Source organism: Benincasa hispida, chromosome 2 (assembly GCF_027475165.1).
Source record: "Benincasa hispida cultivar pf3 chromosome 2, pf3_genome.v1.1, whole genome shotgun sequence".
Lineage (NCBI taxonomy): Eukaryota > Viridiplantae > Streptophyta > Magnoliopsida > Cucurbitales > Cucurbitaceae > Benincasa > Benincasa hispida.
In genome coordinates, this window is record NC_143479.1 from 48,662,736 (window position 1) to 48,673,689 (window position 10,954).

A 10,954-nucleotide genomic window follows, 5' to 3' on the forward strand; every position below is an offset into this window, starting at 1 on the left:
GAGGGAAAAATTAAGCAGGTCTTTAATGTCGGTTTAAAACCGATACTAAAGGTACCCCTACAATGTCGGTTTAAAACCGACATTAAAGATCCGCTTTTAAAAAAAAAAAAACCGACATTATACATCCGATTTCACTTTTTTCAATCGACATTATACTATTTTGGTTCATTCCGCAATTGTGTTGATTTGTTTGACGTCTTCTTTATTGGTGCTTTCTTCGTTCTTCCTCTTGGATTTTTCAATCTAGATCGTCTTCCATTCTTGTCAATTTTTATTTGTTCGGACTCTGGGACTAGCGTATCGTAACCGCTCCCAGTCCGAGCAAAGATAATTTATTTTCACCGATCCAAGACTTATACTACCAACGAAGAAAAGTGGTAAGATCGGGGTCGAATGACTGTTGAATTAACTTAGACCAATTTATTTATTCTAAATAAAGGGGTTTTCGATGGTTCTTGATTTTGTTTATAAAAATAAATTAAAAACCAAACCGGGAAAAATAAATAAGAGCTAGCAAAGAAAAGTTGATTGAATTAAATTGATGGAAAATCTGGGGATTAGTTTGTATGCTTTTTTATTTTCTATCATTAGATACTAGTTAATTTCTTCAATTATGTGAATCCCTCAACCTATTAGAAAGTAGAATAACTCAATTAGCCAATTTTGATAAAAATCTAAATCAGTCCTAATTCAATTTAAAACTTTTCTTTCTCGACATACAAGTTAAAACTAAAAAGCAGTGACCACATCTTATAGCATGATTTATTTGGGAAGGATTATACTAGGGCATGCATGAATTTGATTAAACAAAGTCTAGACCCTAAACATGCGATCCTAATACGTGCAACTTAATCAATCAATTATGCACATGCTAGAATGATTTTGCATACAAGAAATTCAATAAATTAATTTGTCAGAAAAATTTACCGAAATTCCATTATTAATAAATTAAATTCACCCAAAGGGTTCACAATAATTTAATAAATTAAATAGTAAACTTCAAGAATTAAGACATACAAACTATCCCAAGAAAATCAAGGCATATTGGAATTACAATGATCAAAGGAAAGTGTCGAGACTGACTAAGACGATGATCGGTCGGCAACTTGGCTTCAATGGCTCCCAAAACTAAATTAAACTCTCAAAATTAACTCTATTCGGAAGTATTTAGCAACAGGAACGCGTTGGAAGGCTACTTGATTTCTTCCTCTTCGAATGTTGAACACCAACGTAATATTTATAAGTCGCGCGCATCATCGCGATGTTGGGAAATAGCATTGCAATGCTGCGACGCGCATTGGAAAGCGTTGTAATGATGCATCCAACGCTTGCTTGTGTCGCACGCTCAATAATTTTTCTTCAACCGTCGCAGCATTGCTGAGAGTTCTGCCTTACAATGTTGAAGCTCAAGCGTTGAAATGCATTGCAACGTTGGCAATGATTCAATTCCGAAGCGTCATGACGTTTGGGACAACATTGCAATGCTGCCCTGCACTTGATGCTACTGCCTTCCAATGTCGAATGAGCATTGGACTAAGGCTTGTGAAGAGTGTTACGGCGCTGAGTGTTCTGCCAGAAATTCGCTACTCATTGCTTGCTTACTCGATACTCACTACTCGTTTTCTCGGTGCTCAATGCTTGTTTACTTGGTAGAATTTGACTCGATGATACGATAGCTGACCATACTTGATGGCAATTTGGCAATCTCAATTCCTTTGAATCCCGGATGCTTAAATCAACTCCTAATTGCTTCAAATTGACCTCGTTCGGCCTCAAATCGTCAATTCTACCTCATGATTGCTCAGTACCTATAAAATAGGGAAATAAACATGTAAAATCTGATAACAAAACCAGAATTAAGCTAGGAATAATAACTTTTTTTAGAGCTAACAATGACTAAACTAGAGAACACAACGATTTCTATAACTTCAGTTCCTGCATCTACCGATCTTGAAGTTCAGTTGAATCCTTATGTGTTGTATCACTTGATCATTCTGACTACCAATTAGGTTACATAGCCTCTTGTCGGATCGAGCAATTACTCCTCATGGAGTAAGGTGATGTGTCTTGCACCTTCTGCTAAGAACAAATTAAAGTTTATCATTGAAACTATCAAGAAGCCTACAATGGAAAGAAATCTCCTCCCAGCTTGGCACTGCAACAACTTTGTTACAACCCATCAATAAAATTTACAATTATTTTATTTATTTACAAAGTTCTTAACAAATTATCTTCTCGTTTTCCTCGTGAACCAAATACATTGTATAAAAAAAAAATCAGCCTAAGTTGTACACTACATACTTCCATTGTGAGCGATTGGCTTTGCATGTGACGGGTTTTCCACGAATCTGCTAAGCCAAACCTTTGTCGCTTGAACTAAACGAGAATGATGTCTCACTACTAAACGTAAATCCCTTCATCTCCAAGATTGTCTTTTTTTTCTTTTTTTCTTCTTTTTTTTTTAATGACAAATTTACACTCCTTATATACTGAGTTATCCACAAATAAAAGTTGATTTAACAAAACAGATTGATTGCTACTATTAAGAAATGGTAGAAAGATAATTGATCGAATTGAAAGTTCAACCCTCCATAATGCAGAGGTAGTTTATCCAATGTTTTCTACCACCAAACCTTGAAAACTTCTATAATGTATTCATTTTTAGATTATTATTACAGATTTTAGTATTATAGAATAATTAAATAATACTTTTTTATGTTCTGGAAAAAAATTTGGAAAAGAAAACACAATGAGAAGATTTTGTTGTTTCTACAATTTTTATATAATTTTGGCAAGGTTTTTTTAAAACATTTTCGGAAAATGTAAAACTAGAGTAAAGAAGTAGCGCGAACAAATATATTTCTAAAAAACTAAGAATAAAAGAAAAACATCTATTTATACCACTAAATTTAGAATGTTTTATCTATCTATAACTGTATCTCGAAAGTATATCAATTTTATATTCTCCATATTATGTTCAGTTTTTATCTATTTAATTTTCATAAGTGAATCAATTTAGATTTTTAGTAAAGATTTTAAGAGATCACATATGAATGAGAGAGATCCTGAGGATATGCATGATTTAAAAAGACTTAAAAGAATTTAGAGCTACTACGTATACCAATAAGATGCACCTTATTTTTCGATGCCTCAATCTTATGATTTCCAAGAAAATTTCTTAGCAAACATGTGAATTGAGGATAAAATATGTTGAAAGGATTCCGATTGGTTTGTAAGGATAGTTTTCACGTTACAATGTATAGACAATTTTCAAAGGTATATTTTTCAAATGCATAAATTGATACGCTCGCAAAAGTTTAAAATTTTAATTAATACAATTATTATTTTAGTGTTAAATTAATATAATCCTAAAAGTCAAAAATATTAATCGAAAATTTTGTAAAATAAAAATAGAAATGTTATTAAGCGGTCGAAACTAAATAACCAAAATATTGAAATTAGAGAATTACTAGGTAGTTTAAGACGACGTCGTTTTTGGGTTGACAAATTCAAATAAAGGAAACTTAATTGTGTTGACAAAGTTTGTATAGGAAATTTCGAAGAAGGAGGGAAAGCTAGCGTATGTGGACTGCTAAACATTAACTTTAAGGGCTCATTCTTTAAAAGTTGACTTTCAAGTTGACTTTTGTAATACCACCTGAACAATGATTTTAAATTTCAACTTCTTAATCTTACACAAATTATATTTATTTTAATTTTTTTAAATACTATTTTAAGACTTGTTTAATTTTAGTCCATGTTCTTATAATAAATCTTAAATTTAGTCTACTACTAGGACCTTTTTTTTTTTAAAAAAAAAAAAGAAAAAATTATGATCTATTAGCATTTTTACTATAAATTTTAGAAATGTATTCACATATTGTATTTTCTTGCATTAAAGTTACTGTTGTAATTAATTTTTTTTTTTTTTTTTTTTTTATCAAAATTAGCTTTGAATGACTAAATTTAAGATTTATTGAAAGTATAGAGATTAAAATTGAACATTTAAAATTATAGGAACTAAAATTGAACAAACTCTAAAGTATATAAACCAAAATGATATTTTAACCTATTAGAATACTCTGTGGAGATGTATAGTTTGTGCTTGGGGTATAAATGATTTTAATCTATGTTTGTTTGGGGTACATACTATTTTAGCATGGGTTCAAGAAGTGTATGTTTGATGTGAAGATTATTTTAGTCCGAGTTTAGAGTTTATGTGTCTTTGTGTTACTGATTTGTTGAACATGGAGTTTTTACTAAAATATTAAAATTATACTTTGCAAATAGAAATAAAAACAATTCACAAATTTTTAAAAATGTTTGGACTTTAAGTTACGTTATTCTTGGTCCACATTTTGGCCATTTTGGGATGTGTCTGTTGGGTTTTATGTCCTAAAAATCGTAAATAGAAAATGTAAATAAATGAATGTCATCAATAAGTTATCGATGTTATTTCAATAAGTGTTATTGATTATATTATTTTTGTTTTGTCTTAATAATCCTAAATCCGATAAACTAATATTTTAGGTCATCTTATGAGTCTTGAATTGTATGTGGAGACATACGGGGATTAATCTTCAAGATACAACCTAAATGGTCTACAGTATAGGAGAAATGATGGGTATCTTATCTTGGTGATCTTGGTGACACTACAGATATGATCCATTATGTATTTGATACAAATACAATGATCAATCGCGTTCATGTACGTGACATGTGAATAGGAGTATCCTATGCAATGAGTTTGCAAAAGACAAGACTGCGAAATAGTAACCATTAGATGTATCTCCATTGACTAGTTAGATTTTTATTTCAAAAGGATGACCTAGGCAATTTAGTTTTAATCCTGAATGTATTATATGAAGGAAAATCGATGAAGGTCCATGTGCGTAAACGGGGATCGTTCCCAATTTTAATTTTTTTACATAACTTTAAATTGTAGAAACAAAACAGTTATACATTATCAAAATAAATTACAGCATGCTTTTTGGGAATAAATTATGGAAGAAAACGATGTACTGTTGAAGCCAATTTTCTTCACGTATTCCCTCTTGATCACGATCTCTTTCAATTCAATATTTCCAATTGGACATCACCACTTGAGAACCCTCTAGTATTCTCTTTAACGATTAAGAATTCAAGCAAGAGTTGTGGGCTTTGCTTGAATTCTTAAAACTGGGAAAAGAGAAAGGAGAAGGATTTTTCCAGAGGACTTTTCTCTCTTATCCCTAGGAAGAAGATGAAAAGTACACCAAAAAAATAATGTTCAGAGAAATTAGGGGGAGGGAGTTGATTAAATTAAATTAAAATTAAAATTTAATTTAATTTAAATAATATATATACAATTACTACCTTATTATATATATACAATATGTTATATCAAATAGAACATATAACTTATAATTTTATATTGTATCAAATACAATATAACCTATAGTTTTATTTTCTCTCAACAATACATGGTATTTAATATAAATCATATTTATATTAAATTTAATTATATGAACCTCATCCATACAATTAATGTTTGAATAATATTCAAATATTTAATTACTTTCAATTATTTATGGTATTTAATATAAATCATATTTATATTAAATTTAATTATATAAATCACATTCATATAATTAGTATTTGAATCATATTCTCAAAATACTTTATTATAATGTAACAAATACATTATATTAGTTATATAACATAAATTAATTTAATTAATTATATCTTATATAATTAATTCCCTCAATTAATTTGAACAATTCAAATTAATCTAAAAAATAATTCTCAATTAAAATCCTGTTGAGCTATAGAAGAGACCTTATTGACATGTAGATTGAAGCTTCAATGGTACTTGGATAATTAATTAAACTCTTTAATTAAATTACCCAACTTCCATTAATTGTCAGTCATTCCGCTAAAGATCGACAGCTATACTCTTCGCACTATAAATATATTTCTATGTCAATTGGATATAACCAATCAACAGTGTGATGACCCTTCACAAATTGCTCGTAAATAAAGCTAGGCCAAATTACCGTTTTGCCATTGTAGTTACATCTAACTCCTTAAGTACCACTGATCCCTCTAATGAGCAATAAGTCATAGTTCAACTATGACCAAGTCCCTCTCGGGCCAAGAAAGAGTGTGGCCACATTGTTCAAGCCCCAGAATCAGTCTTTAAGGGAGCAATTTATCTACTTAACCCGACATCAGGGGATGAGTGAATTTCGTCTTGTGCAGCTATGTTCTTAGCTCGCTAATCAGACGAATCCTCAAAATGGTAAGCATATTGAGTTGGAAATCTGGCCACTCTCACCCATACAAATCAAAGGACCGCCTTTATGAGTAGGAGTTCACAACTCACTCAGGATTTAGGTCATGTCACTTATGGTTATCCTGGTGAAATGTAAGTCTTTATTATTAACGGTGTTATATAATGAGACTAATCATTTCGTGGTCCGGTCTTATAAAAAAATATTTGTATATTATACCTCCGCTCACATGTCTTCACATGAATGATCAGGATCAGATCATTCGTAGCACTTTACAACAGTTGTAACATCTACAAAGCAGGCCGTATCCGTAGTGTCATCAGAATAAGGTACTTAGTCTTATCCATCTACTACAGACCATTTAGGTTTTTATTTAAACAAGATTCACCTGTATGTCTCTACATACTTGTTTAAATTACATAAAATAACCTAGGATCTTAGTTTATTGAATTGAGTATATGCTCATAAAATAAAAATTTATTATTAACAATTTGTTTATACAATGTTTACAAATTATGAGAATACAAGAGATTTAGGACAAAATCCTAACAATCTCCCAGTTGTCTTAAAGCTTAGGGAGCTAATGTACAATACAAATAAAGTACAAAATAAAATAAACAAGGGAATTCACTATACCTTAGTAACATCTTCCACTTGCCCTAGAAAATATGTCGTATATCTCGTAGACCCTGACTTTCTAGATGATCCTCGAACACTTTAGCCATGAGAGCCTTTGTAAACATATCAACAATGTTGTGCTCCAAAGCAATCTTCATGATAGTCACGTCACCTCGATGCACAATCTCCCGAATTAAGTGATATTTTCGTTCAATGTGTTTGCCTCTACGATGACTCCTAGGTTCCTTAGAATTTTCCATAACACCACTGTTATCATAATAAAGTTTGATGGGCAAAGACATATTTGGAACAACTTCTAAACCAGTAAGGAACTTCATAAGTCAAACAACCTCTTTAGCAGCTTTACAAGCAGTTACGTATTCGACTTCCATAGAAGAGTCTGTAATGTATCCTTGCTTGATGCTTCGCCAAATTATAGCTTCTCCATTCAGAGTAAACACTAATCCTGATGTGGATTTCTGAGAATTCCAATCAGTCTGAAAGTAAGAGTCTGTGTATCTTGTAAGAATCAAATCCTTATCTCCATACACAAGTATATAGTCACTTGTTCTTCGAAGATACTTGAGGATTGTTTTAACCGCTGTCCAATGATTTAATCCTGGATTGGATTGATATCGATTGATAATCCCTACTACATAGAAAATGTTAGGTCTGGTACATACCATTGCATACATAAGGCTACCAATAGCCGATGCATAGGGAATTCATCTCATTGCCTCAACCTCTTGAGGAGTCTTAGGACATTGTTCCTTAGATAATACAATTCCATGCCTGAAAGGTAATAAACCCTTCTTGGAATTGTGTATCGAATATTTGACAAGCATCTTGTCAATATACGATGTCTGAGACAAGGCCAATCTTTTGTTCTTACAATCTCTGATGATATGGATCCCTAAAATAAACCGTTCCTCTCCAAAATCTTTCATTTGGAATTGGGCGGCTAACCAATTCTTTACATTAGTCAGAAAACCTATATCATTCCCAATGAGTAGGATATCATCCATATATAGCATGAAGAAAGCTACTGAGTTGTTGATGATATTCTTGTAGACACAAGGCTCATTAACATTCTGATCAAAGACATAAGATTTGATCACAACATCAAATCTTATATTCCAAGACCGAAATGCTTGTTTCAATCCATAAATGGACCGATTAAGTTTGCAAACATTTTGCTCTTGATCTTGTTCAATGAGTCTTTCTGGTTGTTTCATATAGATGGTATCTTCAAGATTACCATTCATAAAGGCAGTCTTGATGTCCATTTTCCATATTTCATAGTCATAATATGTGGCTATGTAGAAGAGAATTTTGATAGACTTTAACATGACAACAAGTAAGAAAGTTTCTTCATAGTCCACTCCCTCAACCTGGGTATAACCTTTTGCCACAAGTCTAGCTTTAAAAGTCTGTACCTTTCCATCTATAGCTCTTTTTCTCTTGTAGATCCATTTACAACCTATAGGTTTTACCCCATCAGGTTGATCTACAAGCTCCAAGATAGAATTGAAGTACATTAACTTCATTTCTTGATTCATGACTTTAATCCATTCATCTTTGTCAATATCTTCCATTGTTTATTTATAAGACAACGGATCCTCAAGAGCATCATCAGCTATGATATCTTGGGCTTTTGTTAAACCCATATAGCATATAAGCGGGTTCATAACCCTGCCACTACGTCGAGGCAATCTCAACTCTTGAGATGAATGACTAGATGAACCCACATCAACAACTATTGTTGATGTATCAGTTCCTTCAACAACCCTTGTTGAAGTCTCAATAAATTCATTAGAAATTTCACTTAAAACAATTTTACTTTGTGGCTTATGATCTCGCATGTTGTCTTCTTCCAAAAAGGTAGCATTTGTCGACAAACACTTTATTCTCACTTGGATCAAAGAAGTACCCACCTCTCGTTTCCTTGGGATAGCCTATAAATAAGCATACTTTTGAATGAGGTTCCAACTTTTTGGGGTTTGCCATTAGCACAGGGTTGGGGATTCCCAAATTTTGAAGTGGCATAAACTACCTTTATGACCTCCCTATAACTCAAAAAGTGTTTCAGAAACACTCTTTGAGGGAACGTTGATCAAAATATAAACTGCAGTCTTTACTATATGTCCCCAAAACGGGCCAAAAAGTGGAGCATAGCTCATCATCAGCCAACCATGTCTAACAGGGTTCTGTTTTTCCTTTCCAATACACCATTCTATTCAGGTGCACCAGAGGCTAAAAGTTGGAACATAATTCCATGTTCTATCATATAGGTTTGGATTCTTAAGTCCATATACTCTCCACCACGATTAGATCGTAGTGTTTTTATCTTTTTGCCTAACAAGTTTTCAACCTCAGTCTTGTACTCCTTGAACTTTTCAAGTGCTTCAGACTTATGTGGCATTAGGTATAGATACCCATATCTAGAATAATCGTCTATGAAAGACCCTCCTCGTACTCTTACATTCATCGGACCACAGGGGTCTGAATGTATAAGCTCCAAGGTCTCTTTAGCTATATAACCTTTTCTAGTAAAAGGTCGTTTCATTATTTTGACTTCAAGGCATGACTCACATATAGGTAAAAAAATTTTCTTCTAAACCATTTAGAAGTCCACTTTTTACCAATCTCTCAATCTTATTAAGATTGATGTGACCTTACCTTAAATGCCAAAGATGGGCATTTTCTTTTGGAGAAACTCTCGGTCTTTTAACAGTTGTCGTTTTGAACATTTCAGTATTTAGCATGACTTTTGTAACTAAAGACCTTAGTACATATAAGTTATTTTCCATTGAACCAAAGCCTAATTCCATTCCATTCTTAAAAAGAAGCACTTTATTTTCAGAAAAGGATAAGGAATACTTTTGTTCAATCAGACAAGAAACTGAAATTAAATTCCTTTTGATTTGAGGTACTACATATATGTCATTCAATAACATATATCATTTCTTGTCCAAAAATAACTTAAGCCTTTCTATGGAAATAGCTGAAACTGCCGCACCAGTACTGACTGTAAGAGTCATCTCTCTAACTACTAATTGTCCCTAGGAATTATATCTTTGATAAGAAGAACATACGTAGCTCATGAATCAATTATTCAGGCAGAATCATCATTCTCTACTAAGCACGCTTCCAAGACAAATAAATCAGATTTATTTTCTTCGGAGTTCTTTCTTTTCTAGAGAGTAGTGGGATCAACTCCACAACTCATATCATAAACTTCAAGTTTTATCTTAGAGGACGATCCTCGTTGGTAAACTTCATTAGATTTAGCAACAGTTATTTTCTTTATTTGTCCCTTGACATTCAATATGGATTGGAGTTTATCTAAGGAGCTGACATTACTGGTTTCATTCTCATCAACCCTATTTTTCTTGAATTGTGAGAACTTTCGTTCAAACAATTCTTGCATTGATTGCATGATCTGATGTGTAGTGACCATGCTCTCAAATCTTTTGGCTAATGTATCAGGTATGCTTGCCAAAATGTAAACTCGGGCCTTTTCATTAGCCTTCGTCCATATTTCATATGCATCACGAATATTTCGTGTTGTATCAAGGGTTGGGACTTGAGGATAACCCTCAGTATGATAATGTTGAGGTCGTTAATCACGAAAAAAGTTTTAATTGAATCTTTCCACGTTGTATAATTAAAACCGGTCAAATTAGAGGCAACTAACGGGAAAATATTGTTTAACATTTTTGCTAAAAAATAAACAAATTGATCTACATTAGATTTTAGCATAACTCTAAAACATCTAATCAGTTTTAGCAAAATCTAAATAAACCCCATTTAACATTTAATTTTGCAATTATACTTCAATGATTTAGAACAAAAGCCACCGAAGAGTAGTCAGTTGTCCCTTCATTGAACTAGGACGCTCTCAACCAATCATTATACTAGAATTTTTCTTATTCCTATAAAAATCAGTCATCATTTATTTGGTCAAGAAATCATTAACTAGCTTAACAATTTCTCATAAGTATGATCCTTCATTTTAGACTCTAAAGTTTCACCCCAATGAGCCAACCAAAGGGAAAAACTGA